The 20525-nt window shown below is 36.5% G+C and overlaps 1 long non-coding RNA gene and 1 pseudogene across 1 annotated transcript in view; both read right to left on the bottom strand.

Moving 5' to 3' along the window:
• The window catches only part of LOC148129224 (uncharacterized), a 102657-nt gene that overhangs the window by 15279 nt on the left and 66853 nt on the right, over positions 1–20525 (bottom strand). The gene's annotated exons all lie outside the window — the stretch shown is intronic.
• LOC113428338 (vomeronasal type-2 receptor 26-like) lies at positions 7056–17473 on the bottom strand (annotated as a pseudogene).

Raw genomic sequence — 20525 nt, 5'->3', positions numbered from 1 at the left:
CAGTAAGTAAAGGATTCCTTTAAGTTGGTGGATCTCGTCAGGGAACATCCATTTTACAAAAAGTGCTGAATTGTCATTATAGGTCAAGGGTGGTGATCCAAATGTGATCTAAGTGGGGAAAAGACAGAAGAACCAGAGGTTTTTTTTACAAAAAAATATATAAAGGACTAATGCTTTATGTACTATCTTTATGTACTAACTGGGCCTGAGTGGGTGTTCCAGGCAAGTTCCTAAAAATGAAATTTTTACCAAATAATGTCTGCAAATTTAGTACTTCTCATCAAGCAAAAAGTAGAATCCTTTCTCTGTAATCTTCATATCTACTAACTTCCTCATCATTAAATAACACATATTTTTTGCTTCCAGAATCCTTTTCATAGGAGTTATTATCAAGACTCAACATTTGAAAATAATACACTTGCTCCATATTTTACTCACCTGGGGAAATTTATAGTTGCACAGAGTGGTTGCCATATTGAGACAGGTTTTAGTCTGGGGTCCTCCAATGATTGCCACCATATTTGTCTGGTCATCACATTTGTAATTTGGGATAAATTTATCTTTTGCAGATAGGAATTCCATTGCTAAAGGTAAGTTGTATAATCCTCAAGATAGTTGGTAGCGATGTGGAAACCGAGGCTAACATTGGACAAAATCCCAGAATTTTCATTGATGTCCTTTACAGCAAATGCCAGAGGCAAAGTGTGTTTTTAATTTTGGGTGAGGAACCTTCAGTGAGAATTATAAACTGAATGAATATACTTCTGCTTTTGATTCGGACAGTAAATATTTTAAATATATGTGTGTGTGTGTATATATATATATATTTCTTCTTCTTCTTCTTTTTCTTCAGCGTTTGTCTCGCACTCTGGCGAGTCCGCTAATGTCATTGAGTACTGCTTCCATGCCTCTCTGTCTGCCACGTATGTCGGGTCTGCCTTCGCGATCTCTAGATCGGCCTTGATCGTGTCCATCCAGCGTTGCTTAGGTCTACCACGCGGTCTCGCTCCTCCGACAATCACCTTCATGCAGATTTGATGATGGATTCTTCCTTGGCGCGACTCACATGGCCGAACCATCGTGGCCGGGACTGCCTCATGACCGTGGGGATGGGCACGGCGTTGAACCGTCTGCGCTTCTTCATTCCTGGCGATCGAGTAGGGTGAGGCCTACCGACCATCCGGAACATTCGCATCTCCATCGTCTGGAGTCTGCTTTCGACTTCTTTGGTGGTCGGCCAGCACTCTGCGCCGTATATATGGCCACGCAGGCGCACCACAGAGTTATAGATTTTCGCCTTCAGGCGCATCGGCATCTTCTTGTCACAGAGGGGCGCCCATGACGGACTTCCATTTGCCCCACGCTGCGTTGATCCTGGCTGCCACCTCAGTTTGTAGTAGGCCTTCTTCCCCAAGAGTAGTTCCCAGGTACTTGAAGGTGGAGGCACGCGGTAGCTCCTGCCCGTTCACGTGGATGGAGCCTGTCGTTTCGTTGTCAGTGGTCAGGTATTCGGACTTCTTTAGGTTCAACCGGAGCCGAACTGCTCGGCGGTCGTGCCACTGTTGGACTAGGTGCTCGAGTTCAGCCTTGCGCAGGTTGGCCAGGAACACATCATCGGCGTAGAGCAGCGTCCATAGGCGGGCGTGTGCAGGTCGTGTGTAATTGTGTCCATCACCAGAATGAACAGCAGTGGTGAGAGGCAGAGCCCTGGTGTACGCCGACGGTGATATTGAACTCCTCTGATATCCCAGCTGCCGCTTTTACACGGCTTTTGTGACATCTGTATAGGAGTTGGACCCATTGTACGAGTAGCTCGGGCACGCCGTGATCTCGCAGTGCGTACCAGATGAGATCGTGCGGGACTCGGTCGAAGGCCTTTTCAAGTCCAAGAAGGCGGTGTGGAGCGGGATTTTCTTCTCTCTGTGAGCCTCCATCAGCATCCGCACACTGAAGATGGCATCGGTGGTGCCACAGTTCTTGATGAATCCAGCCTGGTTGGCGCTGATGTCGGCGATGTCCCGAATGCACTTATCGAGGGCGCGTTCGAAGATCTTCATAGTGTGTGACAGTAACCTGACCGGTCTGTAGTTGGAGCAGTCCGCTGGGCTGCCCTTTCCCTTCCAGATCGGAACAGTGGTGCTGCGGTACCAGTCGTGTGGCACTATTCCCGTGGAGACGATGTTGTTGAACAGCTCGCACAGCCACAATGCCGAGCCCGGTGGTGCCTTTTTCAGAAGTCGGCAGGGATGTCGTCAGGTCCTGTTGCCTTACCATTTTCATGGCCTTGATGGCGTCGGTGACCTCGCTGGCGTGAATGCCTGAGACTGGGCCTTGACGGGGTCACCTTGCGGGGTTCGTGGGTGTGGGAACTCCTCGGTGGAGATCTTCTCAAGTATTGCCGCCACCTCTCGGCAGCGTCTCTGGGGTTGACGATCAAATTTCCCCTTTAAACTCGTTGATCCCATGAAACTGGTCAATGTCCAGGGTCTTCCTGTGTCTGCTTTTGGCTAGGCGGTAGATCTCATTCTCGCCTTCTCGCGTGTTCAGCTTCTCATAGATGTCGTCGTAGTGGGAGCTTCTGGCTGTCGCTACTGCTTTCTTGGCTGCCTTTTTGGCCGCCTTGTACTCTCAGAGCTTCTCGCTGGTCTTGTCCTGAAGAAAGGCCTTGTAGAGCCGTTTCTTCAGGTGCGGCATCTTGTACTTCCGGTGTCCAGAGCCATGTATCTCGTTCGATGCGTCTCCGTCCTGGCTTGGTACAACCAAGCTGTTGGCAGCCGGCAGTGTGAACAGTGCTCTTCAGCATGGACCACGCTTCCTGTGGCCCGTCGACCATATATATACACACACACACAATTAAAATATCTACTGTCTGTCATACAGACACATATACACAATACATACATACTTAGTGTGTGCATATATGTGTGTTTGCACATGTATACATATATACTTACACACAAAAACAAATATCTGGAAAACCATAATTTGATTATATGATACGGAATCATAGATAGGGTGGAGCAGTAAGCTAAAATCGAACCGAGAAAGCATTTGTACCCTGCTTTCTTCTGTATTTAAGATTCTTCTTCTGTACTTAAGATTTTAAATTCATGATAAAATATCTCTTCCAGAATGAATTTGGATGCTAAGGTAGTATTTGATTTCAGTTTTGTCTATATTTTGCCCATTTTTTTCTAAGAGCAGGAAGTCAGTTCCATTTTTCCACCATACAATTGTAAAAACTAGAAATGTTTCTCAAACACATCAGAGGGCTTAGTGTTTTAATTTTTGGTTGAGATGAAATGTGAAGAAGCTTGGGATTATACTGAGGAGATCTCCAAGTTTTGAATTTTTCAATCTTTTTAGTGTCCTAGAAAGTTGATTTGTCTCAATTTAACCTCCAGTGATTGAACAAGCTGATTTTCTCCCAGTTATGGAATTAAAATGGCTAACCATGGACACTGGATTAGCATACTGACCACTAGCAACTGAAATATTTCAACAGAAAAATGGAACATAGATAATAGAGTATAGGTAGAAATAAGGAAAATAAGAAGAGGAGCTGGGGGAGTAGTAACAGGGGGATACTTACATGTACTGATCAAGTACTTCATGAGATGGACGGCTTTGGAAAGTGATCTCATTTGAAAGAAAGAAGACTTGATAAATAATTGCAGCAATGATTAAGTCTCCAGACTGATAATACTTGTGAATGACTTAGAAGAGGACTACTGAGCTTGCAATTGTAAATAGGAGAAATTAACAGGGTAGGAAAAAAAGATAAAACTATGGTCCTGATCATAACCAACTCAGTGGAATATATAGTCATTATAGACATTAAAGAGCAACTGCTATGTTACCATTCAACCAAAGCCATGGGTTGGGCACTCATTTACGTTACTAAAGATAATACAATGAAGGTTATCTGGAATTAAGACAAGGATGTATCACAGATCAAACACAAATCCATCTTTTTCTCCATGCAGGCAGTTCTTTATATTTCTGAGCTGATGTGAATGCTATGTAATGTCTTAATCTTAGGGTCATAATTTTGTCAGTGTCTACTGAAATTCCCTTGAGAGATAGAGTAGAAGGGACACTGACTATACTTAATTAGTAATCAGTACTATTATTTTTTCCAAAAGTACTGTCTTTCAAGAATATCAGAAGGAAACATGTTTACCACATCTCAGTACTCAATGAAACACTGCTATGAACCTTTGAAATTAATACACAAAGTAGAAAATGGTGCAGTGGGAGGTTATATCCACGAAGAAGAAAGCAAAATACAATTAGAAAGAAAAAGAAACATGTCTGTTGAGGTCATAGTGTTCTCTCCTTTGTTCAATACAGGATCTACCTTATAAAGTGGTACTGTAGAAATTACTTCAGCTTTAGAAGGATTTATTGATCCCTTATCCCATAAGCCTGTGCGTTTTGTTAGGTGGTACCTTAGCAGGAAAGCAATTTCTGCCCTGGCCTTATCTCGGAGATCATTCTTGCTCTCAAGATGTGGCTGGCCCCAATCAAGTCATCCTTCTGGAAGGCCCTTAAAAGACCAGAAAGTCAAATGTCCTGGGGATCATTTCTTAGAGGGGATCCTACTACATCACGTTATATGACAGAAAATGGTCTGTCTTGACATGACACAATATGATATTTAATTGAAGTGCACTGTGTGTTATTCTATTTTGCCATTTAGTTTCTATCTTTGTAATTTAGCATGGAATAAATCAACAAATGGAAGTTAAAATCAAATACTAATCTACTTTTACAAACAACTGCTATTTTTATTCTTTATTCTTTTTTGTTCTTTTTTCTTTATTTTTCTTCTGCCATTTATAAAAAACATTAAGTAGCAATTTAAGGGAGATTTCACTTTTTAGTATGTAGCTCAAGAAAGAAACATTTATTACACCACAAAACCATTCCATCCATTTTACAGTTATTTATTAAGGATTAGATAGCTCAAGATTTTCAGTCACCATAATACTGATTAAAAATTCAACCCCATTTATATTATTAAATCATCCATATATTCAATATATTCCTTTCCTTACCCATTTGGTAAGTTATCTTCCCTTCTGGACACTGTCTACAGTCACAGCAGCAGGATAATGTCCCTTCTATTTTTACCTTACTGTAGCCAAAAGGACATTTCCCATTACAGATGGAAAGAGGAATTGGAATTCTTTCACATGAAGAGCTTACAGGTTGGAAGTGTTTATTTTATCAGGTATATATAGCCTAACTTTTCACATCCTTGATGGAAGAATAAGCCAAGCCCATGTCAAGCTGTCATCACATATTCCTTCAATGTTTTTCAAGTGCTGTCCATGCAAAGCTTTGGTTTTCCATCTATTTAATCTATCTTCCAGCTGTGTTTCCTTATATTCTGCCTCTGCTTCTGTTGTTTTTATAATGTTCTCTGTTTTCACAGCCTGCAGCAATTTTTCTGTACTTTGGTTCACATAATCATTCTGTTATTGTTATTGTTGTTATTGTTGTTATTGTTATTGTTGTTGTTGTTGTTGCTGTTGCTGTTGCTTTTGCTTTTGCTGTTGTTACTGTTACTGTTACTGTTATGGTTATTATTATTATTATTATTATTATTATTATTATTATTATTATTATTATTATTATTATTATTTTTAAACATGATACTCAGTCAACTGAACATTTAAAAATGTATCACAAATATCACTGACTGTCTCCAAGGGTTGATACAGGTTGCTGACAGCATCCTAGTTATCAACAATAGCACAATCTTTTGCAGCTTGCTGGCATTATAGCAGGAAGCTGCAAATTCTTGATGTATTTTGCAAAATTCTTGGACATTGTGCCAAGTGCCCCGATGACAATGGGTATCACTGTTACATGTTTCATCCAATAATTGCGTAGTTTCGATATCCAGGTCATGATATTTCATAATTTTTTTCCAGTTCTTTTTCATTAGAATTATGATTATACTTTTTTGTCATTTTAATAAATGCAGCAAAATACTTAGGCCTTCTGAAACATTTTGGGATTTGTCTTCTTGAAATTCATTGAAAGCAAGAAACAAAACACAGATATAAAACCACTATTAGACCAATATCTTTAAGGAAAATTTAAGGCAGTTACATGAGGGAAGCTAAGAAGTAATTCTCCATCACAATCTTCTTCCAAACTCTTTATTCAATTCCCACAACAACATAACTGTGGATGCTATCATGCTTCAAGGGGGACTAGTATTGATTGTTTCCCAATTTCTGGACAACCATCTTATCCATAACACCAACATATGGGTCTCAAAGATCCAGATTTGGAAGAGTAGAAATTAGTGGGTATTTTCCTCTATTATTTTTTTTAAAAAAACCTACTTCTGAAGAATATTAGGATGGTTGGCAAGATTTTTTTTAATCAAATATTTTATGAGGCTTATGGGTTCCAGGACACAAATTCAATAAGTATGAGAAAACTGAACATTGTAATATTAAAAACAAATTTTTAAACACAATTATCTTCTTGATTAGCTATTCCCATTTATTCTTATTGGAGCTCAGAATAATGATCTAATAGTTCAAAAAGAAAAGGTTCATGGAAACTCTCTAGGTCCTAAAGTTAACTTGGAAATATAATTACAGCTAATATTCTGAAAGTCGCCTTCTTGTGTGACCCTACCTCAATACCTATCTACACATCCTGAAAATTATGAAAAAGTTGTTATAGAAGAGAAAAATGTCTGAATGTTAAATGAGACTTTGCAGTCACACAGGTTCTCTGTATGTTTATTTTTCCAATACTGTCTAACTTCCTGGTTTGTCTTATTTTCATGGGAATCTTCATGCAAAGCAAAGGTGACATGCTAAATTATCTGTCATAGTTTCACAGAGTGAGTGTAATAGGGATATATATCTGTGTCCCTATATATAAAGGTATTGTCTTATATGTCACCTTGATATGCTGATATGAGGGAATAACACAGAATCCCCAAAGCACCCCCAAAAACCCAAACCCTTTTTAAAATATGGAAATTAACCAATTTATCTTCATTCAAGATATAAATATCAGTTTTATTTTTTTATTAATTGCTCCTTCTTATTCAAATCAGGTCTCAGAATAATGATATAGCACTTGGGAGAAAAAATGCAGCCCAGCAATCCAGCTGCTGAAGCCAAAATGGAGAAGATCTCCACAGCAACCACGTATTTTCCCTTGGTGCTCAAATAGGTGGGAACAAATGACACCCAGACACTGCAAAAGACCAACATGCTGAAGGTGATGAATTTGGCTTCGTTGAAGCTGTCAGGTAAATTCCTAGCCAAGAAGGCCACTGTGAAAGTGACAGCGGTCAAGAGCCCCATAAAGCCAAGGACAGTATAAAACATTGTGGTTGAACCTTCGTTACATTCCAGGACAATTTCTTCAACCATGGAGTGCATGTCTGAATCTGGAAATGGGGGAGACATTGCCAACCACACTACACAGATGGTGAACTGAACCGTGAAGACAGATAGGACAATAGTGTTGGCCATCCTTCTCCCCACCCATTTCCTCATTTTGGAGCCTGGCTTTGTGGCCATGAAAGCAAGAACTACTATGGTTGTTTTACCCAAAATACAAGAAAGAGCTATAGAAAGTGATGCCAAACGTAGTTTGTCGCAAGAGACATTTCACTCGATCAGGTTGCCCAATGAAGAGCAGAGTGCAAAGGAAGGAGAGCAGGAGAGCAATGAGAAGTGTGTAGGTGAGGTTCCTGTTGTTGGCTTTGACAATGGGAGTGTCCTGGTGTTTAATGAAGATTCCCAGGACCGCAGCTGAGATGACAGAAAAGGAGACTGCAATCATTACCAAAGAAATACCCAACAGTTCTTGGAAAGTTAAGTAAGTTACAGTTTTTTGAAGGCAATGATCTTGACCCTTGTTTGGATATTGATCCTCTGGACATGGGAAACAGTCATCTAAGTCTGGGGAAAAAGAACGAATAAAACTGTTTCACAGAACCATGATAGGTTTTAAGTATGAAGAAGTAATAGCATACTTTATTTACTAAGGTATTATGACTTCATATTATTATTTTTTGAAAATAATATACAAAATGCACTAAAGTATACAACCTATCAGATAAGATTTTCAGACACCATAATACTTATACTTAATAAAGTTATATTTATTAAATTATCCATATATTCAACATATTCCTTTGCTTACCAATTTGGTCAGCTATCTTCCCATCTGGACACTGTCTACAGTCATAGCAGCAGGATAATTTCCCTTCAATTTTTACCTTGCTGGAGCCAGAAGGACATTTCTCATTACAGATGGAAAGAGGCATTGTCTGTTATAAATAAAATGAGATTTCTTTCATATGAAGAATGTATGTGTTGGGAGTGTCCATTTCATCAATTAAACATACCCAAACTCTTCCCATCCTCATCCATCCTTAGTGTCCAATTTCACCATTTTCTTTTGTTTTAAATTCATTAAAATTCAATTCAATTCAATTCATTTGTTCCTCAATCTTCAGCAAGTAGAAGAGGTGTGAACTTCAACTGCCAGAATTCCCCAACCAGTATGTTGAAGTTTGGAATTGAAGTCCACACCTCATAAATTTGCTGAGTTTGAGAAACAAGAACCTGCTGTTTTGTTTTTGTTTTTGTTTTTAAACAAACTTTATTCAGTTTTTCACATTAAAAACAGAAATCTCTTTTTAGTGGAAAACATATTTCCAGGTCATCACCTTTACATACAAATATGACAGCAATTATACATTGATATATGCATACTTAATTCTATTATTACCTTTTCCATTCCAAATTTTCAGTAAGGAGAGAAAACATTAATTCTAATCAAAACATCTTTTTATATCATTTCATTTATTTCAAATATAATCCTTTGAATATTATTTTTGAAAATAAAGATAAACAATATATTTTTGCCTAATAATAATAATAATAAAGTTTAATTCTAAATTCTTTCATTAATCTCAATCTAAACATCTTTTTATTTCATTTCAATTATTTCAAATATAATCCTTTAATATTTTTAAAAAAAATAAAAAATAAACAATATATATTTACCTAATAATAGTAATAATGAAGTTACCAAAGTCTCCCCTTGCTTTTAATAGTCTATATTAAACTTATCAATTTAGCTGGTTCTTTAGCCTGTCATATTCCCTTTCCATTACACATTTTTAATGAATTCTAAATTAATACACATTTTAACATACACACACACACACACACACACACACACACAAAATAAGAACAAGTATAGGTTTCCCCTCTTTTTCTATTTTGAGTGTGACACCTTAATGATTAGAATATACCTTTATTCCCTCATCTTGATTCCCAGTAAACCATTAATCATTACATCTTTTCAATTGGATTCCACAGCATAATCCCCCCCTTTAATAAGAGTTATCAGTATCTATATTACCCTATTTTCTAAATATTTTTAATTGCAGAAATATTCTTATTACCCCTTGTCACCCTGCAGAATCCCCTTTTTAATTCATCAACCATTATCTCTGAAAAAACCATTTCTTTTCAGCATTTTACTAGTTCTGTGTTTCTTTCTTTCACATGCCTGTTTCTTAAGGCTTCTCCTCCCCCTCTTTTCCCCATATCTTTTCTCATTCCAGTTTATATCCCTCTCTTTCTTAATATCTTCCTTTCCCCTTTTCTACTGGGTCTTTCTGCCTTTCCTGACTTCACAGGTATTCCTTCTTTTAATTGTAAAGAAACAATTTCCTTTCAACATTTTACTATTTCTGTATTTCTTTCTTTCACATGCCTGTTTCTTAAGGCTTCTCCTCCCCCTCTTTTCCCCATATCTTTTCTCATTCCAGTTTATATCCCTCTCTTTCTTAATATCTTCCTTTCCCCTTTTCTACTGGGTCTTTCTGCCTTTCCTGACTTCACAGGTATTCCTTCTTTTAATTGTAAAGAAACAATTTCCTTTCAACATTTTACTATTTCTGTATTTCTTTCTTTCATATGCCTCGTTTCTTGTTGCTTCTCCTCCCCCTCTTTTCCCCATATCTTTTCTCATTCCAGTTTATATCCCTCTCTTTCTTAATATCTTCCTTTCCCCTTTTCTGCTGAGTCTTCCTGCCTTTCCTGACTTCACAGCTATTCCCTCTTTTAATTGCCTTCTTAAATCTCAACTTTTTAACCTTCCTTCTTTCCCCACTTCCTTGTAGCGTTCTTTGTGTTAATTGTCTATTTAAAATGTCTTCTCCTTGAGTCGATTCCCCCTCCTCTGAAAATCTTTCTTCTTGTTCTTCAAATCGCCATTTCCATTTTTTTAAGTACAGAGCAAAGTGATTCACCTCTTTCCTGTAGTAATTCTCTCATATTTTTAAGTTCCATTTTTATTTCCCGAAGAGATATCATCATTCTTATATTTTATGATCGTTAAAGTCGACAAAGAGAAACCACTTTTATTTTCCTTCTTTCTTCTTTCAGTTTTTTAAGGTTCTCAATTATTCCAGTCCAGGATTTATACCAAAAACGTCAATCAGTCCCACAGTCTTTCCTTGCTTTTTCCTTTATTCTGGTTCTGCTTTCATTTTCTAAAGTTCTTACTTTGTTTCAATATTTCTGTAATGTTATATCCACACCAGTTCATTCAAAAACAAGATGCTTTCCCTTTTATTTAAACCAATTTTTATCAAAAGGTGACACTCTCCATTATACAAAGTCTTCACCTTTTCCCCCTATTTTTTTATTTAAGGTTTTTCAAACCTCAATATTCCAGCACAGTCCGGTTTCCTATTTGGAAACTTTGTTATTATTATTCTTTAACAATCTTAAGTCCAGCTTTAGTTTTATACTTGTGAATTCCCAAAATATTTTAGTCCAATTTTAAATCTTTAATTCCAGCGTCTTCCTTTCGCGGTTCGAAGCCCCATTTAGCTGTCAGACATGTTTTCTTTTTTTTTCTCTGCCCCTTTGTAATTTCATCACTCACTTTTCTTTTCTAAAACATTCTATGTTACCTTAGTCCTGGGGTACTTTTATTCAGTTAAATTGCCCAGTTGTCCCGGTTCAGATGTTATCCACCTCTTTCTTCCCTCCTGCACAAATCTTAGTCCAGCTGAGTCGTCCTCTTCGGGGTGGCCATATTAGACCACCGCTGCAGTTGTCTATGGGAGGAAAAAAAGCCAAGCCTGGCGGGGGAGATGCGGCTCCCCACAATCAGGCTTGCATCTTCCTCTTACTCCGCTGCCCCTCCAAGGCAGTTTCAGCCCCTAAATAAAATGATTGGGGCTTTCCGACAAAAGAGCATGGGCAATAGCCGCAGAGAGTTGCGATTTACCGCCCGTCAGCGAAGAGGCTCCACCTACTCAGCACCTGCTGTTTTTGATCTGAAATATTCATTTTTAATATATATTTGCATTCTATTTTATCAAATACCAATTTATCTTATTGCTCTGTCTTAGCTTATCTCAATTTCATTGCATTGAACTCAATGCTCATGCATTGATATGCTCAACTGACTAATCACAAAATCTAGTACTACAATTACTGAGATGATTTTGCATTGGAGATAATCAAAGGTTATGGGCATTTCAATTTTAAGTTACCCATTTATATTTTAGCAGTTTATGTTCACATCACATATAAAAATTATTGAGGCTGCTAAATCCAAAGGTTGTTGTCGTGATAGTCATTTAATCATTTATTTCTGTGGATGAATGAATACACGATTTCTTAAAAACTGAAAATCGAAACTTACCTGGTTAAATACAAGGGGCCAAACAGCATCCATAGTAGAAATGGTGTGGAACTTGTCTGGGGGAGCCATGGGATCAATGCTTCCAATTTGGACTCTTAGAAAGGACTTGTTTGGAAATGTGACCCAATTGAAAACATCAAACCCAGTTTCAAATTCTCCATTGGGGCCAAAAGAAACCTGTTCTCCAGCACTGTTGTTAAAAGAGACTTGCTGCAAAAAATGGTGGAGCTGAATGAAAAATCAAAGTAATATAAATATTAACTGGATTCCTTGAAATCATATGGAGAAACCTCAGTTCCTTCTGTTTTGCTTACAGTCAATGAAATGCCATTTTTTTCATCAATCTACACTGTTTTTAATTGAAAAACAAATAAAAAATAATTGAGAACCATTTAAATTTGAAATTTCCTTCATGCTATTGATTGACAAAGTTTTACATTTGAAACTGTTAAATATACAGGTTGTAGATTAAATAAGATCCTTTACATATTATTTCATACATAAAGTACATATTCAGAGTTTTGCAGCATTAATTTAGCTCCAGAAAAATAAACACAGATGGCTGTGTTTATTTACAGCACTTATAAACATAATAAGTAGATTTTATAAACCAGTTGTAGATTTTTCCAACATGCAGCAAACTCAGACAGAAACATATTGCAAGTCACTTCAGCAGACAAGCAAATTAGTTTCTCTTTTACTTTAGTTCAGCAGGCAAGCAGAAGAGAGAAGCAGTTCATTTCAATAGACAGATTCAGAACTCAATAGCTTCAGAGCTGCACAGCTTAACATAGAGCCATGCCTAGGCTACTTCTAGTTTCAGTTTCCATCCTAGGCTATTTCTAGTTTCAGTTTCCAAACTGTCCCCATTGGCTGATTTAGTTACCATGCCTATTCATTGGCTGACCTTGTTACCAAGCTCTATCCCAGTTCATGAATATACAACATAAGTTATATATTTAAACTTTTTCAATATCTTCATTTTATTTTCAAATTTCATCCAATTTTGCATGCAAGATCTTTGTTATTCAGATCATTCAGATCATATTTGAAAAATAATGGTAGTTTTTTTTTTTTAAAAAAAATCTTTTCTTCATATAACAAAGCCAATAATTATATGTAAAAGGATGGACCATGAGGGGCGGTATTTCATAAAAAATATGAAATACAAATAAATAAATATTCTTTCATTTTTTAACTGTCCAAACAAGAACGAAATGAGAAAAAAAAATCCAGATTACAAACTAAGCAATGTGGTATATGCAGTACAATGCCATGAAATATGTGGAGATTTCTTCATTGGGGAAACAAAACAACTCCTTCATAAAACATGGCACAACATGAGAAAGTAAATCCATGAGGATATCAACAGTCTGCATTTAAAAAACAAATTTTGAAGACAACAAAGTCCACATTTTGGACAGAGAAGACTGCTGGTTTGAAAGATGGATCAAAGAGGCCCTATGTCAAAATTGATCAGCTCTCTCTCAATAGAGGGGGAGGGATACCACATCATCTATCTCCAGTCTACTACACAGTCCTTTAAAGCCAGTACTTTTATACCTGATCATCCTTTATTTTGCATTAGCAAATGTTACCTGCCACGTTGATTGAATGAAATGCTCCTGCCTCCTCTGATCAAATTTTCGACCATCTTTGAGTTGGGATGCATGCAAGGCCCTCAGAGCATGTGCAACAGCATAGACTGCATTGTAGATGCTGTAACTATGTCCACCAATGGTGGTCTCAAAGACAGAATTAGGAAGAGTGTCCAGCTTCTCTTCTCCAGTGCAGATCCTTTCAGCATTCTCATCTGAAATATCACTAGAAAATGAGCATTCAAATACATCTTTCCAGAAATCCCTAATAAACCCATTGTCTTTTTCAAAAATTGGGTTTTTTGTCTGTATAAATTGTTGGAATCCTATTAGCTCTTTTGAATGAAGTGCAAAGGAAATTGCACCATGGAGAAAATCAAGGGGGAATAGTCTTTGCATTAGAATAGAGGTGAATTCCATTTGAGCTGACATGATCCAAACTTTGGCTTTTCTCTCCTTTGGAATATCATCAGAATCTAAAAGAGAGAGCATCATCCTCAATGGCACTGTGTCTTCAGCATTCAGGATCACAGCAATGACTGTACTCCTCATGATTATTCTATATAATTTATCTGCTTCCTCCACCATTTCAGCAGCTTCATTACCATACATCATTGGGAAAAAACATTCTATAAAGTCAAAGCAGATTCCTCTCTCTGAAAACATGGAAAGACTCTTTTGAATGAACCTCTCTCTATCTTCCTCAAACTGAGAAATCATTCCAACCCAGATCCATCCAAAATGCAACAGTAAGTACAGGATTCCTTTAAGTTGGTGGATCCCGTCAGGGAACATCCATTTTACAAAAAGTGCTGAATTGTCATTATATGTCAAGGGTGGTGATCCAAATGTGATCTAAGTGGGGAAAAGACAGAAGAACCATATTTTTTTAGAAAAAAAATATAAAGGACTAATGCATATATCTTTATGTACTAACTGGGCCTGAGTGGATGTTCCAGGCAAGTTCCTAAAAATGAAATTTTTACCAAATAATGTCTGCAAATTTAGTACTGCTCATCAAGCAAAAAGTAGAATCCTTTCTCCGTAATCTTCATATCTACTAACTTCCTCATCATTAAATAACGCATATTTTTTGCTTCCAGAATCCTTTTCATAAGAGTGACTATCAGGACTCAACATTTGCAAATAATACACTTGTGGACTTTCCATCTTGCTCCATATTTTACTCACCTGGGGAAATTTATAGTTGCACAGAGTGGTTGCCATATTGAGACAGGTTTTAGTCTGGGGTCCTCCAATGATGGCCACCACATTTGTCTGGTCATTACATTTGTAATTTGGGATAAATTTATCTTTTGTAGATAGAAATTCCATTGCTAAAAGGTAAGTTGTATAATCCTCAAGATAGTTGGTAGTGATGTGGAAACCGAGGCTAACATTGGACAAAATCCCAGAATTTTCATTGATGTCCTTTACAGCAAATGCCAGAGCCAAAGTGTGTTGGTAATTTTGGGTGAGGTACCTTCAGTGAGAATTATAAACTGAATGAATATACTTCTGCTTTAGATTCGGACAGGAAATATTTTAAATATATGTGTGTGTGTATATACATATACACACACGCACATTTAAAATATCTACTGTCTGAAGATATATACTGCCTGTCATACAGACATATATACACAATACATACATACTTACTGTGTGCATATATGTGTGTTTGCACATGCATACATATATACTTACACACAAAAACAAATATCTGGAAAACCATAATTTGATTATATGATAGGGAATCATAGATAGGGTGGAGCAGTAAGCTAAAATCGAACCAAGAAAGCATTTGTACCCTACTTTCTTCTGTATTTAAGATTCTTCTTCTGTACTTAAGATTTTAAATTCATGATAAAATATCTCTTCCAGAATGAATTTGGATGCTAAGGTAGTATTTGATTTCAGTTTTGTCTATATTTTGCTCATTTTTTTCTAAGAGCAGGAAGTCAGTTCCATTTTTCCACCATAGAATTGTAAAAACTAGAAATGTTTCTCAAACACATCAGAAGGCTTAGTGTTTTAATTTTTGGTTGAGATGAAATGTGAAGAAGCTTGGAATTATAATGAGGAGATCTCCAAGTTTTGAATTTTTCAATCTTTTAGTGTCCTAGAAAGTTGATTTGTCTCAATTTAACCTCCAGTGATTGAACAAGCTGATTTTCTCCCAGTTGTGGAATTAAAAATGGCTAACCATGGACACTGGATTAGCATACTGACCACTAGCAACTGAAATATTTCAACAGAAAAATGGAACATAGATAATACAGTATAGGTAGAAATAAGGAAAATAAGAAGAGGAGCTGGAGGAGGAGTAAGAGGGGTATACTTACATGTACCGATCAAGTACTTCATGAGAAGGAAGGCTTTGGAAAGTGATCTCATTTGAAAGAAAGAAGACTTGAAAAATAATTGCAGCAATGATATAGTCTCCAGACTGATAATACTTGTGAATGACTGGAAGAGGACTACTGAGCTTGCAATTGTAAACAGGAGAAATTAACAGGGTAGGAAAAAAAGATAAAACTACGGTCCTGCTCATAACCAACTCAGTGTAATATATAGTCATTATAGACATTAAAGAGCAACTGCTATGTTACCATTCAACCAAAGCCATGGGTTGGGCATTCATTTACGTTATGAAAGATAATACAATGAAGGTTATCTGGAATTAAGACAAGGATGTATCACAGATCAAACACAAATCCTTTTTTTCTCTCCATGCATGCAGTTCTTTATATTTCTGAGCAGATGTGAATGCTATGTAATGTTTTAATCTTAGGGTAATAATTTTGTTAGTGTCTACTGAAATTCCCTTGAGAGATAGAGTAGAAGGGACACTGACTATACTTAATTAGTAATCAGTACTATTATTTTTTCCAAAAGTACCGTCTTTCAAGAATATCAGAAGCAAGCATGTTTACCACATCTCAGTACTCACTGCAACACTGTTATGAACCTTTGAAACTAATACACAAAGTAGAAAATGGTGCAGTGGGAGGTTATATCCACGAAGGAGAAAGCAAAATACAATTAGAAAGAAAAAGAAACATGTCTGTTGAGGTCATAGTGTTCTCTCCTTTGTTAAATACAGGATCTACCTTCTAAAGTGGTACTGTAAGAATTACTTAAGCTTTAGAAGGATTTACTGATCCCATATCCCATAAGCCAGTGCATTTTGTTAGGTGGGACCTAGCAGGAAAGCACTTTCTGCCCTGGCCTTATCTCGGAGATCATTCTTGCTCTCAAGATGTGGCTGGCCCCAATCAAGTCATCCTTCTGGAAGGCCCTTAAAAGACCAGAAAGTCAAATGTCCTGGGGATCATATCTTAGAGGGGATCCTACTACATCACATTATATTTTGGAGCCTGGCTTTGTGGCCATGAAAGCAAGAACTACTATGGTTGTTTTACCCAAAATAAAAGAAAGAGCTATAGATAAAGTGATGCCAAACGCAGTTTGTCGTAAGAGACCTTTCACTCGATCAGGTTGCCCAATGAGAGAGCAGAGTGCAAAGGAAGGAGAGCAGGAGAGCAATGAGAAGTGTGTAGGTAAGGTTCCTGTTGTTGGCTTTGACAATGGGAGTGTCCTGGTGTTTAATGAAGATTCCTAGGATCGCAGCTGAGATGACAGAGAAGGAGACTGCAATCATTACCAAAGAAATACCCAACAGCTCTTGGAAAGTTAAATAAGTTACAGTTTTTTGAAGACAATTATCTTGACCCTTGTTTGGATATTGATCCTCTGGACATGGGAAACAGTCATCTAAGTCTGGGGAAAAAGAACGAGTAAAACTGTATCACAGAACCATGATAGGTTTCAGCATGAATAATTAATAGCATACTTTATTTACTAAGATATTATGACTTCATATTATTATTTTTGAAAATAATACACAAAATGCATTAAGTACACAACCTATCAGATAAGATTGTCAGACACCATAATACTTATACTTAATGAATTTATATTTATTAAATTATCCATACATTCAACATATTCCTTTGCTTACCCATTTGGTCAGCTATCTTCCCTTCTGGACACTGTCTACAGTCAAAGCAGCAGGATAATTTCCCTTCAATTTTTATCTTGCTGGAGCCAGAAGGACATTTCTCATTACACATGGAAAGAGGCATTGTCTGTTATAAATAAAATGAGATTTCTTTCATATGAAGAATGTATGTGTTGGGAGTGTCCATTTCATCAATTATACATACCCAAACTCTTCCCATCCTCATCAGTCCTTAGTGTCCAATTTCACCATTTTCTTTTGTTTTAAATTCATTAAAGTTCAGTTCAGTTCAATTAATTTGTTCCTCAATCTTCAGCAAGTAGAAGAGGTGTGAACTTCAACTGCCAGAATTCCCCAGGCAGTATGTTGAAGTTTGGAATTGAAGTCCACACCCCACAAATTTGCTGAGTTTGAGAAACAAGCACCTGCTGTTTTTGATCTGAAATATTCATTTTTGATATATATTTGCATTCTATTTTATCATATACCAATTTATCTTATTGCTTTGTCTTAGCTTATCTCAATTTCATTGCATTGAACTCAATGCTCATGCATTGATATGCTCAACTGACTAATCGCAAAATCTAGTACTACAATTACTAAGATGATTTTGCATTGGAGATAATCAAAGGTTATGGGCATTTCAATTTTAAGTCACCCGTTTATATTTTAGCAGTTTATGTTCACATCACATATAAAAAATATTGAGGCTGCTAAATCCAAAGGTTGTTGTCGTGATAGTCATTTAATCATTTATTTCTGTGGATGAATGAATACGCGATTTCTTAAAAACTGAAAAATGAGACACACCGGGTTAAATACAAGGGGCCAAACAGCATCCATAGTAGAAATGGTGTGGAACTTGTCTGGGGGAGCCATGGGATCAATGCTTCCAATTTGGACTCTTAGAAAGGACTTGTTTGGAAATGTGACCCAATTGAAAACATCAAACCCAGTTTCAAATTCTCCATTGGGGCCAAAAGAAACCTGTTCTCCAGCACTGTTGTTAAAAGAGACTTGCTGCAAAAAATGGTGGAGCTGAATGAAAAATCAAAGTAATATAAATATTAACTGGATTCCTTGAAATCATATGGAGAAACCTCAGTTCCTTCTGTTTTGCTTAAAGTCAATGGAATGCCATTTTTTTCATCAATCTACACTGTTTTTAATTGAAAAACAAATAAAAAATAATTGAGAACAATTTAAATTTGAAATTTCCTTCATGCTATTGATTGACAAAGTTTTTACATTTGAAACTGTTAAATATACAGGTTGTAGATTAAATAAGATCCTTTACATATTATTTCATACATAAAGTACATATTCAGAGTTTTGCAGCATTAATTCAGCTCCAGAAAAATAAACACAGATGGCTGTGTTTATTTACAGCACTTATTATGTTTATAATAAGTAGATTTTATAAACCAGTTGTAGATTTTTCCAACATGCAGCAAACTCAGACAGAAACATATTGCAAGTCACTTCAGCAGACAAGCAAATTAGTTTCTTTTTTACTTTAGTTCAGCAGGCAAGCAGAAGAGAGAAGCAGTTCATTTTAAAAGACAGATTCAGAATTCAATACCTTCAGAGCTGCACAGCTTAACATAGAGCCATGCCTAGGCTACTTCTAGTTTCAGTTTCCATCCTAGGCTATTTCTAGTTTCAGTTTCCAAACTGTCCCCATTGGCTGATTTAGTTACTATGCCTATTCATTGGCTGACCTTGTTACCAAGCCCTATCCCAGTTCATGAATATATAATATAAGTTATATATTTAAACTTTTTCAATATCTTCATTTTATTTTCAAACTTCATCCAATTTTGCATGCAAGATCTTTGTTATTCAGATCATTCAGATCATTTTGAAAAATAATGATAGGTGTTTTTTTTTTTAAAAAAATCTTTTCTTCATATAACAAAGCCAATAATTATATGTAAAAGGATGGACCATGAGGGGAGGTATTTCATAAAAAATATGAAATACAAATAAATAAATATTCTTTCATTTTTTAACTGTCCAAACAAGAAGGAAATGAGAAAAAAAAATCCAGATTACAAACTAAGCAATGTGGTATATGCAGTACAATGCCGTGAAATATGTGGAGATTTCTTCATTGGGGAAACAAAACAACTCCTTCATAAAACATTACAACATATTTTTACTTGAAGTCAAAAGAGTCATCAAACTATATGTACCAATAACAACTCCAAAAACCAGAAAAAACAGATTACCCATAACAATAAGGAAGCTTCAATCCAAAAATAGATAGCTTTGGTGGAAAAACAAATCTGATCATGTTTCCAACTTCAAAAGCCGATACAAAAATTGATGCCACCAGATAAAGACTGAATGCACCAATTATTACATTAAACAAGAGGAAAACCTTCTATGCACCAATTCTACCCGCACTTTCTACAATTTTGTAAACAACAAACTAAAAGACTCAAGGTCCATCCCACCCCTGAAAGGAGCTAATGGTAAAGACTGCAATGACGACACTATTAAAGCCAACCTCTTTAACACATACTTTGGCTCAGTATTTGTAAACAGCAATGGATCATGCCCAGTATTTCCCAGTCGAACCACAGATAACTACAATGATCTAATACATATTGATTTTACAGAAGACAATGTTGAAAAAGCAATCTGCGCAATCTAAAACCATCCCTATCTATTGGACCGGACGGAAGAAGTGCCTACTTCTTAAAAAAGCTATCTACTGCCATAGCCGAACCTCTAAGGATAATCTTTCAAAAATCTTTCAGGATGAGCTCCTTGCCAAAACAGGAAATTACATAAGAAAATAATTGACCTGGATTATGCTAATATCTGTAGACAGGAGATTTTAATGGAATAATAAATGACAAATGGGACTATAAAACACAGAAAACAGCAACGAAAGCTAGAAAGACATTGCCAAAATCCTTCTTTCGAATGGTAGATGAGATAAACTTAAAAGATGCATGGAGAGAGAGAAATGTGGAAAATAAACAATATACCTTTTATTCAAATAGACATGCATCATGGTCTAGAATAGATATGATATGGATGTCAACAGAATTGCTTTCTAACACCCAAGACATTGAAATAGAAGCAAGTACCTGGGCAGATCACAGTCCAATAACATTTGTATGGAAATTACAAAAAAGGAGATCTAAATGGATTTTCAATAATAC

The sequence above is a fragment of the Notechis scutatus genome, chromosome Z, assembly GCF_049901735.1.
Source record: "Notechis scutatus isolate UNSWTSFEM ecotype Mainland chromosome Z, rNotScu1.2, whole genome shotgun sequence".
Classification (NCBI taxonomy): domain Eukaryota; kingdom Metazoa; phylum Chordata; class Lepidosauria; order Squamata; family Elapidae; genus Notechis; species Notechis scutatus.
This window is presented reverse-complemented; position numbering and strand designations above follow the sequence as displayed.